This window comes from Salmo salar, chromosome 01 (genome assembly GCF_965601325.2).
Source record: "Salmo salar chromosome 01, fSalSal1, whole genome shotgun sequence".
In the NCBI taxonomy this organism is placed as follows: Eukaryota; Metazoa; Chordata; class Actinopteri; order Salmoniformes; family Salmonidae; genus Salmo; species Salmo salar.
The window spans coordinates 140,482,914-140,499,903 of NC_138291.1; the positions used below are offsets into that span (position 1 = coordinate 140,482,914).

The 16,990-nt window shown below is 48.6% G+C and overlaps 1 protein-coding gene across 2 annotated transcripts in view; it reads left to right on the top strand.

Annotated features, from left to right (window-relative positions):
* The window catches only part of LOC106562383 (zinc finger SWIM domain-containing protein 6), a 45,203-nt gene that overhangs the window by 11,819 nt on the left and 16,394 nt on the right, over positions 1–16,990 (top strand). The window lies entirely within an intron of this gene.

Below are 16,990 nucleotides of genomic sequence, written 5' to 3' on the forward strand. Positions count from 1 at the left end.
GCAACAATGTTTCTTTTGGACAGCAGTGGCTTCTTCTGAGGTGTCCTCCCATGAACACCCTTCTTGTTTAGTGTTTTACGTATCGTAGACTCGTCAACAGAGATGTTAGCATGTTCCAGAGATTTCTGTAAGTCTTCTTAACCTCATTGAGCATTCTGCGTTGTTCTCTTGCAGTCATCTTTGCAGGACGGCCACTCCTACGGAGAGTAGCAACAGTGCTGAACTTTATCAATTTGTAGACAATTTGTTTTACCGTGGACTGATAAACATCAAGGCTTTTAGAGATACTTTTGTAATCCTTTCCAGCTTTATGCAAGTCAACAATTCTTAATCTTAGGTCTTCTGAGATCTCTTTTGTTCTAGGCATGGTTCACATCAGGCAATGCTTCTTGGGAATACCAGACTCAAATTTTGTGAGTGTTTTTATAGGGTGAGGCAGCTCTAACCAACATCTCCAATCTCATCTCATTGATTGGACTCTAGGTTAGCTGACTCCTGACTCCAATTAGCTTTTGGAGAAGAATCTACACTGTGAATGTTTAAATGATGTATTCAATATAGACAAGAAAAATAACCTATAATGATGAATAATGAAAACCTATAATTGTTTGTGTGTTATTAGTTTAAGCAGACTGTGTTTGTCTATTGTTGCGACTTAGATGAAGATCAGATCAAATTTGATGACCAATTTATGCAGAAATCCAGGTAATTCCAAAGGGTTCACATACTTTTTCTTTCCACTGTATGTAATGACTAACGTGACAAGAGGAACTGATGACGCACTACCTCATTTCCAAATTGCACCTCGTACATGCTACTATTACAACGTTCAAGAGTTAGTTTGAAGCCGGACTGAGTCCCTTACCCCTCACCCCACAGTTTGGGATGCAATACCTTCTATACCTATGCAGATGAGATATTCTATGAGCAATACTTACCTTTTTAATGAGATGTGTTGCATGCACCTCTCTCTCTCTCTCTTTCTCTCTCTCTCTCTTTCTCTCTCTCTTTCTCTCTCTCTTTCTCTCTCTCTCTCTCTCTCTCTGATTGTTAATCAGAAGGTGCTTATGAGCAATACTTACCTGTTAATGGGAGCTTAGCAGAGTGATCCATCACAGACATGTTACCGCTGCTGCTCTTCCTAATGAAGACTGATGGCCTTATCACTACTGCAGAGAGGGAGGGGGAGAGAGGGGTGCGTGTCGAGGAGGGAGCGGAATGAGTAAATACCACCCTCAAAGAACTACTCCCTCTTTCCGTCCCCCTCTCCTCTCACCTCTATCCACCCAACACCTATTTTAGAATGTCACCCTGCCTTTCCCATCCCCTCGTTTCGCACACATCCCTTGCTCTCCTCTCCTCTCTCGGAATAGAAACAGTGCTGGCATGTTTAGGTGCCAGAGCTCTACCTCACTCTGTCCCTTCTCTGTATGATTGTGTGTGTGTGTGGGACACTTTGTGCGTCACACACGTCAGGATGTCAGTCGTATGACCGGTGTGTTTAGCCAGCATCCTGGGGAAGGGACAGGGGATGGCCATAGAGGATGGTTGGTACTAGGTAGGTGCCTAGGGTGATACCCTGTGTTTGGACAGTACTTTGACTCTGGTGTTGGCTGTGTAGGACTCCGTCTGTTCCTGCCCTTTATTTATAGAACACTTCTACTGAGCCTATGGAGAGACCTGATGGCTGACTTTACCTAGTCAAACACACCAGTGTGTGTGTGTGCTCACTGACCTCCTGAACCCCCCAGTTACCTATTAGCAGTCATATCCTGCTTTAACGCATCACTTCCGTCTGGGACCCCTCTCTGGATTGGGTTACATTCTCTCTCTCTCTGTCTGTCTTTGTCTCTCTCTGTCTCTCTCTCTCGGTGTCTGACTAATGACGGATAAATTAGAGATTAGGAGCGCGCACACACACACCCTTAGCATGAATGCATACCGTCAACTGAACGCAGGAATCAAAGAACCAGAGCAGTCCGAAGCGAAACTGAGTAAAGCAGAAAGGAGAGGAAGTGCTGAGCTGGTGATATGGTTTAGGGGTTAGTACAATTGAGAAACCATGTGACCCACTTCAATTGTGACAGATTGTACCCCCCCACCTGTGTATTTGTGGGGGTGGGCATGATGAGGGTTTAGGAAAGTGTTATCTCTGGGTGTGTCATTGAATGTTCTGATGTCACACACACACACACACACACACAGTTGAACCGGTTATTCTTAGTCATACTCAAAAGCCATAGTGTTTCCACGCCTGCTTTCTGTTACATTATAATGGCATCTGACTGACTGGCAGTTATTGTTCCACTGAACACTACTGTAAAAACTGTCTGAGTTATCACTTACGAATACACACACACACCCACGCTCGCACTCTTACAACATACACGCACGCACGCACCCACGCTCGCACTCTTACAACATACACGCACGCACGCACGCACACGGCAGTCAGAATATCTGAGTCACGGAATGACACGACAAAGACACAGAGGAAGTGTTAGGGTGTTGTCATCACGTGTGGCTTATCGTCTCTCTCTGTTTTCTCTCTGTCGCGTACCGTACGGTTCTGGCCCTCCCTTATCGGCTCTCTCTGTTTTCTCTCTGTCGCGTACCGTACGGTTCTGGCCCTCCCTTATCGGCTCTCTCTTTTTTCTCTCTGTCGCGTACCGTACGGTTCTGGCCCTCCCTTATCGGCTCTCTCTGTTTTCTCTCTGTCGCGTACCGTACGGTTCTGGCCCTCCCTTATCGTCTCTCTCTGTTTTCTCTCTGTCGCGTACCGTACGGTTCTGGCCCTCCCTTATCGGCTCTCTCTGTTTTCTCTCTGTCGCGTACCGTACGGTTCTGGCCCTCCCTTATCGGCTCTCTCTGTTTTCTCTCTGTCGCGTACCGTACGGTTCTGGCCCTCCCTTATCGGCTCTCTCTGTTTTCTCTCTGTCGCGTACCGTACGGTTCTGGCCCTCCCTTATCGTCTCTCTCTGTTTTCTCTCTGTCGCGTACCGTACGGTTCTGGCCCTCCCTTATCGGCTCTCTCTGTTTTCTCTCTGTCGCGTACCGTACGGTTCTGGCCCTCCCTTATCGTCTCTCTCTGTTTTCTCTCTGTCGCGTACCGTACGGTTCTGGCCCTCCCTTATCGTCTCTCTCTGTTTTCTCTCTGTCGCGTACCGTACGGTTCTGGCCCTCCCTTATCGGCTCTCTCTGTTTTCTCTCTGTCGCGTACCGTACGGTTCTGGCCCTCCCTTATCGGCTCTCTCTGTTTTCTCTCTGTCGCGTACCGTACGGTTCTGGCCCTCCCTTGTGTGCGTTTGCATTAGATCAACAAAAGCTGATATGCATGTGGGTAGGGGTTTGTCATTGCCATAAAAATAAGTTACTCATTCATTTCCTGCTTGTTGAGACATGAGACGGTTTAGTTAGGGGTTTCTGCTACAGCAGGATACCAGCGGTAAGTACCAGGATGTTGGTGTAATGTTAGACAAGTAGGAGGAAGAGGCTTTGTAACAACGGTAAATGTAATAGCTTTTCTATTTATTCAGGTTTTATCTCATAAACCCGCTGAATGTAATAACCTGCCGGTAAATGCAATCTAATGTTGAACGGTAAACATAGTACGTTCTTCTGACCAAACGTAAGGACTTCAACCAATCATGTAATAGCATACAAAAATCGATGTTTTCATGCACATACCACCCGCCACCCACTGCCAATTACAACACAACCAAACGCATGCACATCATACAGAAATACTCATTTAGGCACTCACATGCACACATTGAAATGTGCACACTCATATATATATCATACATACATACATACATACATACATACATACATACATACATACATACACAACAATTGCCTTGATTATTATTAATCAACTTATTATGTTATCTGGTGGTTATCAGGTTAGTAGCAACTTCCTTTATAAAGAACAACCGATGATGTAATAACCAAAATCTCTGCACTGTTGTGTTACTTCCCTTATTTGGATGGACATGGAATAGTCCCAAAAGTGCAAATGCCATCAGTCTGGCACTTCGGGCAGGCTCAAGCAAACGCATGACTAGACACAACATCCAGGTGCCCACGAACGTCCTAAAAATGTCCCCGGGGATGTCCCCAGTACCAACCGTGAACTAACTAGTCATTATTGTTTGCAGGGAAGTGTTGCGGATGACATGTTTTAATACTAGGGCACTACAGATTCATTCAGGTGTTTTTTTTGTGTGTGTGTGTGTGTGTGTGTGTGTGTGTGTGTGTGTGTGTGTGTGTGTGTGTGTGTGTGTGTGTGTGTGTGTGTGTGTGTGTGTGTGTGTGTGACTGCATATCAATGTGTGCTTGTGATTGTCTAGATTATGTGCATCAGTTTTTTTGCGTTGTAATTGGCAGGGGGGTGTGTATGTTCATCAAATTGAGCGAAGTAATACATAAAAAAATATTGATTTATTTTATTGCATGATTTGTTGCCATTATTACATTATTCATGAAAAAGTTGTTACTCACCAGTTAATATAATAACCACTGGTTAATGTAACAACTTGTTACATTTAGCAGAGAAAGTTATTACTCTTACCGGTGTTATTACATATACTGGGTTTATTACATAAAAAATCTAGAAGTTATTTCAGTATGAAAAGTTATTACTCTTACCGGTGTTATTACATTTACTGGGTTTATTACATAAAAAATCTAGAAGTTATTTCAGTATGAAAAGTTATTACTCTTACCGGTGTTATTACATTTACTGGGTTTATTACATAAAAAATCTAGAAGTTATTTCAGTATGAAAAGTTATTACTTTTACCGGTGTTATTACATTTGCCGTTGTTACGGCTAGACCCTACCACTGAAGGATGCATGTGGAAGCTTGCATGGTGGCAGGAACAAACAGGGGGGAAGGGAAATGAAGTGACACCGGTGCTCTGTGTCAACTGACTGGTGGGATTGTGGTATCGTGGAAAGAGGCCACAGGTGCCACCCTCGTCACACACACAGACCAACACATGCACACACACCCCTCCACTGGGATGGATTCTCCATTATCTGTTTATGAGCACCTGTTGAAGTTAAAGGTTACATTTAATGTGGGCGACCCCCCCCCCCCCCCCCCCCCCAAATGCAGTGCAGCAGATGTGTGTGCGCGTGTGTGTTTGGTGTGGTGTGTGTGTTCCTCACTTTTCTCAACTTTAGGACAGAACCTGAGGTTATGGACAGTAACGTATGCACACTCAGACACACATTGACCCCTCTCTGCAGTTGGCCATTATAACAGCTGACCAAACTTGGCTCCATGGGAGGCTGCTCTGCTGTGCTCTGAGAGGCTGTGGGAGCTCCATGTCCCAGAGCTCAACACTGGAGTGGTTTAGCAAACACATCTCTGTTATAGAGCCCAGACCTGCAGCCTTTTCCCAGCTCTCTCTTTCTATTTCTCTCTCACTCTCTCAATTCAATTCAAGGGCTGTTTTGGCATGGGAAACGTATGTTTACATTGCCAAAGCAAGGGAAATGGATAATAAACAAAAGTGAAATAAACAATCAAAAAATGAACAGTAAACATTGCACTCACAAAAGTTTCAAAGGAATAGAGACATTTCAAATGTCATATTATGGCTATGAACTGTGTTGTAACAGTGTGCCAATAGTCTCTCTCCCTACCCTCTCTCTCTCTCCCTACACCCCTCTCTCTACCCTCTCCCTACTCTCTCTCTCTCTCTCCCTACCTACCCTCTCTCTCTCTACACCCCTCTCTCTACCCTCTCCCTACTCTCTCTCTCTCTCTCTCTCCCTACCATCTCTCTCTCCCTACCCTCTCTCTCTCCCTACCATCTCTCTCTCCCTACCCTCTCTCTCTCCCTACACCCCTCTCTCTACCCTCTCCCTACTCTCTCTCTCTCTCTCCCTACCCTCTCTCTCTCCCTACACCCCTCTCTCTACCCTCTCCCTACTCTCTCTCTCCTCTCCCTACCTACCCTCTCTCTCCCTACCCTCTCTCTCTCCCTACACCCCTCCCTCTCCCTACCTCTCTCTCTCCCTACCCTCTCTCTCTCCCTACCCTACCCTCTCTCTCTCCCTACACCCCTCCCTCTCCCTACTCTCTCTCTCTCCCTACCTACCCTCTCTCTCTCCCTACCCCCCTCTCTCTACCCTCTCCCTACTCTCTCTCTCTCTCCCTACTCTCTCTCTCTCTCCCTACCTACCCTCTCTCTCCCTACCATCTCTCTCTCCCTACCCTCTCTCTCTCTCTCTCTCTCTCCCTACCATCTCTCTCTCCCTACCCCCCTCTCTCTACCCTCTCCCTACCCTCTCTCTCTCCCTACCCTCTCTCTCTCCCTACCCTCTCTCTCTCCCTACCCCCTCTCTCTACTCTCTCCCTACCCCTCTCTCTACTCTCTCCCTACCCTCCTCTCTCTCCCTACCCTCTCTCTACCCTCTCCCTACTCTCTCTCTCTCCCTACCCTCTCTCTCCCTACCCCCTCTCTCTACCCTCTCCCTACTCTCTCTCTCCCTACCCTCTCTCTCTCCCTACCCCCTCTCTCTACCCTCTCCCTACTCTCTCTCGCTCCCTACTCTCTCTCCCTACCCCCTCTCTCTACCCTCTCCCTACTCTCTCTCTCCCTACCCCCCCTCTCTACCCTCTCCCTACTCTCTCTCTCCCTACCCTCTGTTTCTCCCTATCCTCTCTCTCTCCCTACCCCCTCTCCCTACCCTCTCTCTCTCCCTACCCTCTCTTTACCCTCTCTCTCCCTACCCCCCTCTCTCTCCCTACCCCCCTCTCTCTCCCTACCCCCCTCTCTCTCCCTACCCCCTCTCTCTCCCTACCCCCCTCTCTCTACCCTCTCCCTACTCTTTCTCTCTCCCTACCCTCTCTCTCTACACACTCCCTACTCTCTCTCTCTCTCCCTACCCTCTCTCTCTACACACTCCCTACCCTCTCTCTCTCCCTACCCTCTCTCTCTCCCTACCCTCTCTCTCTCTCTACCCTCTCTCTCTCTCCCTACTCTCTCTCTCTCTCTCTCCCTACTCTCTCTCTCTCTCTCCCTACTCTCTCTCTCTCTCTCCCTACTCTCTCTCTCTCTCTCCCTACTCTCTCTCTCTCCCTACCCTCTCTCTCTACCCTCTCTCTCCCTACCCTCTCTCTCTACCCTCTCTCTCCCTACCCTCTCTCTCTACCCTCTCTCTCTCTACCCTCTTCCTACTCTCTCCCTCTCTACCTCTCTCTCCCTATCCTCTCTCTACTCTCTCTCTCCACCCTCTCCCTACTCTCTCTCTCCCTACCCTCTCTCTCTCCCTACCCTCTCTCTCTCCCTACCCTCTCTCTCCCTACCCTCTCTCTCTCCCTACCCTCTCTCTCTCCCTACCCTCTCTCTCCCTACCCTCTCTCTCTCACCTACCCTCTCTCCCTCTATCTCTCCCTACCCTCTCTCCCTCTCTACCCTCTCTACCCTCTATCTCTCCCTATCCTCTCTCTCTCTCTCTATCTTCTCTCTCTCCTCTCTCCCTATCCCAACTTTCTCTCTCCCTACACTCTCTCTCTACCTTCTCTCTCTTGCTCATGCTCTATTTATTTCTGTACTCTCATTCTCGTGCTCTCTCTTTCTGTCACACCTTCGTGTAATTAATTCAGATTCCGGAATATAATATGTTTCCCAGCCTCATTAAAAACCTCTTGGCTGCGTAGTTACTGTTTGGTCACTGTGTGGTTCTGTAGTGCCATTCATCTGTTGTTGTGTCAAAATGCTGTAGCTAGTTTAGATTCTTTAACATGCTCCCCCTGCCAACACCACCAGAAAGGATCTATTGACAGTTATTTTTTAGGTGAGTGGTGGGAATGAGACATTTGTGCTCCCTGCACAGTGTGTGTGTGTTGCCTTGCCCGGTGGAGGTCCTCGAAGGCTGAACAAATGACTTGGACAGCGTAGGTCAGGGAACGGAGGCGGTACTGAATAAAAAGAGAAGGAAAAATGAATGGTGGCCTTTTTTGTTCCCCTCTTCCACCTGATCCACTGACAGTTGAATGTTTCAGCAGTTGGTTGTTTCCAGGAATTGGACTGGTAATCAGTGCAGTCCGTGTGTATATGTGTGACAGATCTGATTTACATATTGTTGTGCTGTTCTTATGTGAGGGAGAGTGTTAGTTAGCCGACGCGCTCCTTCATCCATTCTTCATCTGTCCCTCCTTCCCCTCCCTGTCATTTTCTGTCTGTTTTCCTTGATTCCCTTTTCCTCTGTCGCTCTCTATCCTGGCTGCTTTCTGTCCCGCTAGCGGTCTGTTGAGATGCAGTCTTGAGTGTCTGTTTTCCTCGGCTCTTCAGGACCATTGTCCTTGTCTAGTGAAACTTGGAGAGAGAAGTGTGTGTGTGTGTGTGTGTGTGTGTGTGTGTGTGTGTGTGTGTGTGTGTGTGTGTGTGTGTGTGTGTGTGTGTGTGTGTGTGTGTGTGTGTGTGTGTGTGTGTGTGTGTGTGTGTGTGTGTGTGTGTGTGTCAGTCAGGGTTGGGCAACAGTCCGAGTGGGACGTGGGAAGCACTGTTTAAGTGAGCTGTGTGTGTGTGTGTGTGTGTGTGACCGAGACCTGGCAGGGTTCACTAGAGCCCCAATGGCCTCTCTCAATTAGACACAAAATGTCACCCGAGGTCCCTTTTTTGGCCAGTGAAATGGACGCCATAAAAACACAGCTACAATTGTGTCCATTCTGAGCTGCCAAACGCTTTATACCTCCTCCACCTTTGTTGAGGACCTTTCTCTCCTTTTTTCCAAGGTATCTCTCCTTTTCTGAGGTAGTTTGAAACCAGTGCTGTGTGGGTTTGAGTCCAGCTTGTTGAATAGTGTGTCTCTCTTCCTTTTTCCTGAGGTCATTTTCAGGTGTCTATCTCCCCTTTTTCCTGTTTTTGTTTCTGAGGTTGTTTTCAGATGGAGCTGCAGGATTTCTGTCTGGTTGGTTGTAAAGAATCTCTTCTTCTCTGAGGTCTATCAAACAGTGGGGTTGCAGACCAGTCCGCTCGCGACTAGCAGTGTGAAGGAAAACAAATGACTCAAATGCTCGGTGGAGTGGTTGAATTTGACACACGTAGCGACTGCAGAAGCTCTGTCAGATATGACTCTGTTAATTGGTGTGTGTGTGTGTGTTGATTGGTTGGCACAGTGAGGAGCACCAGGAGATGTCTTCAGGGAGACACGGATTGGCCTACTCTACTCCGATCCTTATTGACCCAATTTGAAGCTTGGCGGAGCATCCCCCACCTCCAAACACACACACACACCCCTGTTTCCCGCTAGTGCACTCCCACACACACCCGCCCCTGTCCTCCACACACCTCTCAATGTTTCTGTCTACAGAGCACGCTCTATTCCTACTGGCTGTGTGGCAGAGGTAAGGAATGGAAGGGTAGCTGGCCATTGTCTAATAAATACACAGTTAAAGGCGGTCTTTGTTACAATGCTGTGAGAACCAGAATGACTCTAGCCAGCCGTCTCGACGGGCAACCAACTGGACAACCTCTGGCATGACACGGTCCTTACAGACCGCCCCATAGGGTGCCACTGACTTCTCACAGGCCATGGGATGACCCTTATTATGCCAGAATAAAAACCCCTTCTCAGTTTTCCATTTACTGGAGCTATAGTTAACCATCCGTTGGCTGCACTGTGTGTGGAGTTATAGTGTTGATGATTCCCCAGTCATAACTAAATGATTCAGATATAACATCGTAAACTGAACAAAAATATAAACACAACATGTAAAGAGTTGGTCCCATGTTTCGTGAGCTGAAATAAGATCCCAGAAATGTTCCACACGCACAAAAAGCTTATTTCTCTCAAATGTTGTGCACAAATTTGTTTACATCCCTGTTAGTGAGCATTTCTCCTTTTGCCAAGATAATCCATCCAGCTGACAGGTGTGGCATATCAAGAAGCTGATTAAAGGGCATGGTCATTACACAGGTGCACCTTGTGCAGGGGACAATAAAAGGCCATCTCTAAAATGTGCAGTTTTGTCACACAACACAATGCTTCAGATGTCTCAAGTTTTTAGGGAGTCTGCAATTGGCATGCTGACTGCAGGAATGTCCACCAGAGCTGTTGCCAGAGAATTTAATGTACATTTTTCTACCATAAGCCACCTCCAATGTTGTTTTAGACGTCCAACCGGCCTCACCGCAGACCACGTGTATGGCATCGTGTGGGCGAGGTGTTTGCTAATGTCAACGTTGTGAACAGAGTGTCCCATGGTGGCGGTGGGGTTATGGTATGGACAGGCATAAGCTACGGACTACGAACACAATCGCATTTCATCCATGGCAATTTGAATGCACAGAGATACCGTGACGAGATCCTGAGGCCCATTGTCGTGCCATTCATCCGCCGCCATCACCTCATGTTTCAGCATGATAATGCACAGCCCCATTTCGCAAAGGATCTGTACATAATTCCCATGGCCTGCATACTCACCAGATGCTCTGGATCAATGTTTACGACAGCGAGTTCCAGTTCTCCGCCAATATCCAGCAACTTCGCACAGCCATTGAAGAAGAGGGGAACAACTTTCCACAGGCCACAATCAACAGCCTGATTAACTCTATGCAAAGGAGATCTGTCACACCAGATACTGACTGGTTTTCTGATCCATCCCCCTACTTAAAAAAAAAAAAGTATCTGTGGTAGGCAGTTAAGGGTTAATGCAGTGCTAGATAGTATGTGTATACTCTAGTGGTAGTTGAGGGTTAAGTCTGGTTTCCGTGCAGCACTAGGCAGAATTATGGTCTGTAGTGGTAGCTAAGGGTTACGTCTGGTTGTGGTGCAGCACTAGGCAGTATTATGGTCTGTAGTGGTAGCTAAGGGTTACGTCTGGTTGTGTTGCAGCACTAGGCAGTATTATGGTCTGTAGTGGTAGCTAAGGGTTAAGTCTGGTTTCCGTGGTAGGTAGCTAAGGGTTAAGTCTGGTTGCTGTGCAGTGTTAGCTACCACTACAGACCATAATACTGCCTAACACTGCACAGCAACCAGACTTAACCCTTAGCTACCTACCACGGAAACCAGACTTAACCCTTAGGCAGTATTATGGTCTGTAGTGGTAGCTAAGGGTTAAGTCTGGTTTCCGTGGTAGGTAGTTAAGGGTTAAGTCTGGTTGGCAGTATTATGCAAGCTGCAGAGAGAGAGAGGAAGAGTGGAAGTGCATTACAGAATGCTGAGCTCAGGGCTCTGGCACTCCGCCAGGCCTCTCCACACACACACACACACACACACACACACACACACACACACACTCAGCTGAGGGCTTCCCACCAGCCCAGCGGTCTCCTCCCCTGTTTAGGAATTATCTCTGCCTCTCCCTTCCTCTTTCTCTCTCTTTCTCCCTCCTACATCTCTCCCTCCCTATGTCTTTCCCTTCCTCTTCTCTCTCTGATGTCAGTAGTTCAGCTGTGGGCCATGTAGGACTCGGGTCTACAGTACAGGGGACTACTGTGTGTGTGTGTGTGTGTGTGTGTGCGCACGCACAAACTGTTACATTGTGGAGCAACTGCCAACCGGGGATGTACAGTATGTGCCTGTGTGCGAGTGTGGGTGTGTGTTACACAAGCAGATGTGATGTGGTGTAGTGTGTGAGAGAGCGTGTGGATTTGTTTGTGTGCGAAATGTGATCCCCTGTGGTGTTGTGTCAGCTGACTGGTAGGCAGGAAATGGAGGAGTAAAAGAAGGCGGGTTCTCTTTCGCTCTAAACCTCTCTCTGGCTGCAGTCCAAACTCAAAGTAGACAGCCCTCGACCCTCAGCCCTCGAATGACGTTTTACATCGTCACATCCGAGTGTACCTTAAATGTCCCTTGCCTAAGCGAGGGAGAGTGATGATCAGAGAGGCAACATCCTTGGTGGAAGTCTTGAAGTTGAACTTAAAAACAACCAACCTAAAGCTATTAATGTACCTAGCAAGCTAACGTAGCTAGCTAGCACTCCTGTCAGGTAGCTAGCTAGCTACAGTTATGCATAGCTGGCTAGCTAGTTTTATAGTTTGGTAATTTATTCCAATACATTTCAGAATTCCAAAAATATATTTATGAAGCTAGCTATGTTTTATAAGCTCCTCACAACAAAACGAAGCTAATTTGCCAATGCTAAAATCAATGTCATATATATATATATGACATTGATTTTAGCATATATATAGCAAGCTAGCGTAATAATTTAGTCGGAAATGCCGAAAATGCAGCCGTGTTGATAAAATTTGACACTTCGTGGCCACCGCAGTTTGACACGTGACTACAGTTTGCATTGAATTGTAGGTCATATCAACCCCACAAGTGATCACCTAAGATGGCAATCAAACTGCATCCGCTTTCGACGGGGATTCCCCCAAGGGAAAGGGGCTAGTGTGAGTGGGTAAAGAATAACATGTTTGGACTGCATCCGCTGTCTCTCTTTGCTCTTTGTCACTGTCACATGATTTTCTATCTCTCTCTTTCTCCCCCCCCCCCCCGTCTTCTGTTAGTCAGTTCTTCCAGTTTGTCAGTGTGAGTTTCCAGCATTCTGATTGAGCAAAAGCCTGTTGAGAGAACCGAAACCTGTGTGTGTGTGTGTGTGTGTGTGTGTGTGTGTGTGTGTGTGTGTGTTGTTGTTTTCTTCTGCGTATGTATTTTCATTGCACGCACATGTGTGTTTGTAGTGTATGTATGTGTGTGTGCTGTCTCCCAGACCTCCCTTGAAACCGTTACTAAATTCTTGTAAAATCTCACTCGCTCAATCTATCTCAGACCATTAGGACTATTTGTTTCCCCTTGGGCTGTAGTTGAAGTATCTGGCTAACCATCTTAACATTGCTCCAGGCTCAAGTCCCCTCCTTAAGCACTGATTTAGGATCAGCTTAGCCAGATCAAGGCCTAACCTGAACCCTTAAGAGATTTAAGGCAAAGCTGACCTTAGATCCACGCTGTAGGACCATCTGAGTCTTTTCACACTAAGCTATGGACGGTCGGTCGTATAGAGATACCATTTCGGCAATATGAGGCTCATCAAGGATTCTTGGTAGAGAGTCATGAAAGTAGCAATGTGATACTGTAGCATTATAGACTGCCACAATATCATAGGGGGCCAGGGAAGCCCCACTACACAGAAGAACCTGAGATAGACCCTCTAGTACTGGGAAGCAGACCCGCTCTCCTCCTAGTGTACAGTATGTGTGTGTACTTTGAGAAAGCCCAAAATAAAACAAAATACTTATTTCGGTGTTCTCCTTTCTCTTCTTCACCTCAGGGAATAATGGTGTTGGAAGGAATAGCAACCGTTTTACGGTCTCCTGACTAATTGTGCTATTTTGTGGTTTTTTTTTGGTGCTGATCTTAACTTTTTTTTGTACATAATGTTTCCGCCATCATTTCCTATGACTGAAAAGAGCTTCTGGACATCAGAACAGAATCATTGGTCAGAACAGAATCATTGGTCACTAACATCAATTTGGATGAGGATTTTTACTTCAGTGAGTCAGAGGCGAATGACATACTGCTCATCCCGGCCCAGGCCCGAATCCCTGACACTCGAAGATGGAAGAGGCGCCGTTATTGAGGTCGGCGGGGCAGGATACCTGACGAGACTACATCAACCGCCTCTACCCTCTCTTCTATTGGCGAACATGCAATCACTGGAGAATAAACTGGAGACCGGCCTATCAACTTGATCTGAAGAACTGTAATATCCTATGTTTCTCCGAGTCGTGGCTGAACAAGGACAAATCTAGCATTTTTTTCCCTATACTTCGGCAGGACAGAATGGCAGCGTTGGGTGAACTCGGGGGGGTTTACAACAGCTGGTGTGCGATCTCTAATATTAAGTAAGTATCGAGGTTCTGCTCACCTGAGTTACAATACCTCATGATAAGCTGGCCGCATCGTGGACTATGGAAAACGGAGGGCCGAGCACGCACCCATTCACATCGATGGAGCTGTAGTTGAGTGGGTGGCAAGCGGTACCGGAGCGCCAAGTCTGGGACCAAAAAGCTCCTGAACAGCTTCTACCCACAAGCCGTAAAACTGCTGAACAGTTAATCATTGATCCCCTTATTATTTGCACTGACACTCATGCACCAACTCTATGCACGCTCACTGGACTCCACCCACATACTGCACTGACACTCCAAAACACACACTACATATGCTTACACATACAAAACACACACTACATATGCTTATACACACAAAACACACACTACATATGCTTACACACACAAAACACACACTACATATGCTTATACACACAAAACACACACTACATATGCTTACACGCACAAAACACTCACAAACACGTTTTATTTTTTACTCTGCATTGTTGGTTAGGGGCTCGTAAATAAGCATTTCACGGTAAAGTCTACACCTGTTATATTCGGCGCATGTGACCAATAAAAATGTATTTGAAACCTGAATACAGTGGCGGGAAAACACATGGATTGGTACAATATATGGATTGGTTGTTTTACTGTTGGGTCGGGGGGGGGGGGGGGGTGTGTGTGTGTGTGTGTGTGTGTGTGTGTGTGTGTGTGTGTGTGTGTGTGTGTGTGTGTGTGTGTGTGTGTGTGTGTGTGTGTGTGTGTGTGTGTGTGTGTGTGTGTGTGTGTGTGTGTGTGTGTGTGTGTGTGTGGAGATGTGACATAGTAAGCAATTTTCGGGTACCGCTCGTGAGGGCTACTTTCAGAACTACTGGCTAAAAGGTATACAAAAGTACCAGAAAATGTCTTTAAATCCTCTATATCTATCTAGAGCCTATTGGTCTCCTGTCCTCTCTACATTTTACATTTGTCATTTAGTAGATGCTCTTATCCAGAGCGACTTACAGTTAGTGCATTCATCTTAAGATTGCTAGGTAGGACAACCACATATCACATTCATAGTAAGTACATTTTTCCTCAATAAAGTAGCTATTAGCAAAATCCGAGCAAGTGGTGGGGGGGGGGGAAATCAAGTGCGAGTGTTAGCATGGCTATCTAGAGCAGGGATTGGCAACTGGCGGCCAGCGGGCCACTTTGGTAGGCCCGCAGACCAGTTTTTCTGGGGGGGATGTCAAGGTTGTGTGTAGAGACAGACCAAGGCGCAGCGTGCTCTGAGTTCCACATATTTATTTAATGAAACTCACAAAACAAAAAAAGGAACAAACAACAAACCGTAACGACTGAGATGCTACATGCACTTACTCAAAATAAGATCCCACAAAACACAGTGGGGAAATGGCTGCCTAAATATGATTCCCAATCAGAGACAACGATAAACAGCTGCCTCTGATGGGGACCATACCAGGCCAACATAGACATAAAACAACCTAGATTACCCAAAGGTGCGGACTCCGGCAGCAAAATCAGACTCTATAGGGGAGGGTCCGGGTGGGCATCTAGCGTCGGTGGCGGCTCCGGTGCGGGGCGAAGTACCCACTCCACTCGTGGATCCGCCACCATCGGACTTTGGCCCCGCCCAGACCACGGGTCTGGCCATGGAGCTGAGTTGGCTGCCGTGCCTGGACTGGGCATCGGCGCAGAGGAAGGCTCTGGCCTTGGAGCAGGACTGGACACTGTGCCTGGACTGGGCATCGGTGCAGAGGAGGGCTCTGGCCTGCGGACCGTCTCAGGAGGCTCCGGCCTGCGGACCGTCTCAGGAGGCTCCGGCCTGCGGACCGTCTCAGGAGGCTCCGGCCTGCGGACCGTCTCAGGAGGCTCCGGCCTGCGGACCGTCTCAGGAGGCTCCGGCCTGCGGACCGTCTCAGGAGGCTCCGGCCTGCGGACCGTCTCAGGAGGCTCCGGCCTGCGGACCGTCTCAGGAGGCTCCGGCCTGCGGACCGTCGCAGGAGGCTCCGGCCTGCGGACCGTCTCAGGAGGCTCCGGCCTGCGGACCGTCTCAGGAGGCTCCGGCCTGCGGACCGTCTCAGGAGGCTCCGGACTGCGGACCGTCTCAGGAGGCTCCGGACTGCGGACCGTCTCAGGAGGCTCCGGCCTGCGGACCGTCTCAGGAGGCTCCGGCCTGCGGACCGTCTCAGGAGGCTCCGGCCTGCGGACCGTCTCAGGAGGCTCCGGCCTGCGGACCGTCTCAGGAGGCTCCGGCCTGCGGACCGTCTCAGGAGGCTCCGGCCTGCGGACCGTCTCAGGAGGCTCCGGCCTGCGGACCGTCGCAGGAGGCTCCGGCCTGCGGACCGCCGCAGGAGGCTCCGGCCTGCGGACCGCCGCAGGAGGCTCCGGCCTGCGGACCGCCGCAGGAGGCTCCGGACTGCGGACCGCCGCAGGAGGCTCTGGACGGGGAAGGCGCACTGGAGGCCTAATGCATGGGGCCGGTACAGGTGGCAGCAGACTGGTGACACGCACCTCAGGGCGAGTGCGGGGAGGAGGCACAGGACGTAGCGGACTGGGGAGGCGCGCTGGAGGCCTGGTGCGTGGGGCCGGTACAGGTGGCACCGGACTGGTGACACGCACTTCAGGGCGAGTGCGGGGAGGAGGCACAGGACGTACTGGGCTGTGAAGACGGACTGGAGGCCTGGTGCGTGGAGGCTGTCGAGTCTGCCAATAAGAATGTGGTGATTGACAGAGTCGAAAGCCTTGGCCAGGTCGATGAATACGGCTGCACAGTAATGTCTCTTATCGATGGCGGTTATGAAGTCGTTTAGGACCTTGAGCGTGGCTGAGGTGCACCCATAACCAGCTCTGAAACCAGATTGCATAGCGGAGAAGGTACGGTGGGATTCGAAATGGTCGGTAATCTGTTCGGTCCCGTGTGGCTCAGTTGGTAGAGCATGGTGTTTGCAACACCAGGGTTGTGAGTTCGATTCCCACGGGGGGGCAGTACGGGAAAAAAATTATGAAATGTATGCATTCACTACTGTAAGTCGCTCTGGATAAGAGCGTCTGCTAAATGACTAAAATGTAAATGTTTGTTAACTTGGCTTTCGAAGACCTTAGAAAGACAGGGTAGCGACAACACTGCCTCCACGGCTGCGGAATTATGTTACCCGCGTCTCAATTTTCAGGTAGTCAAA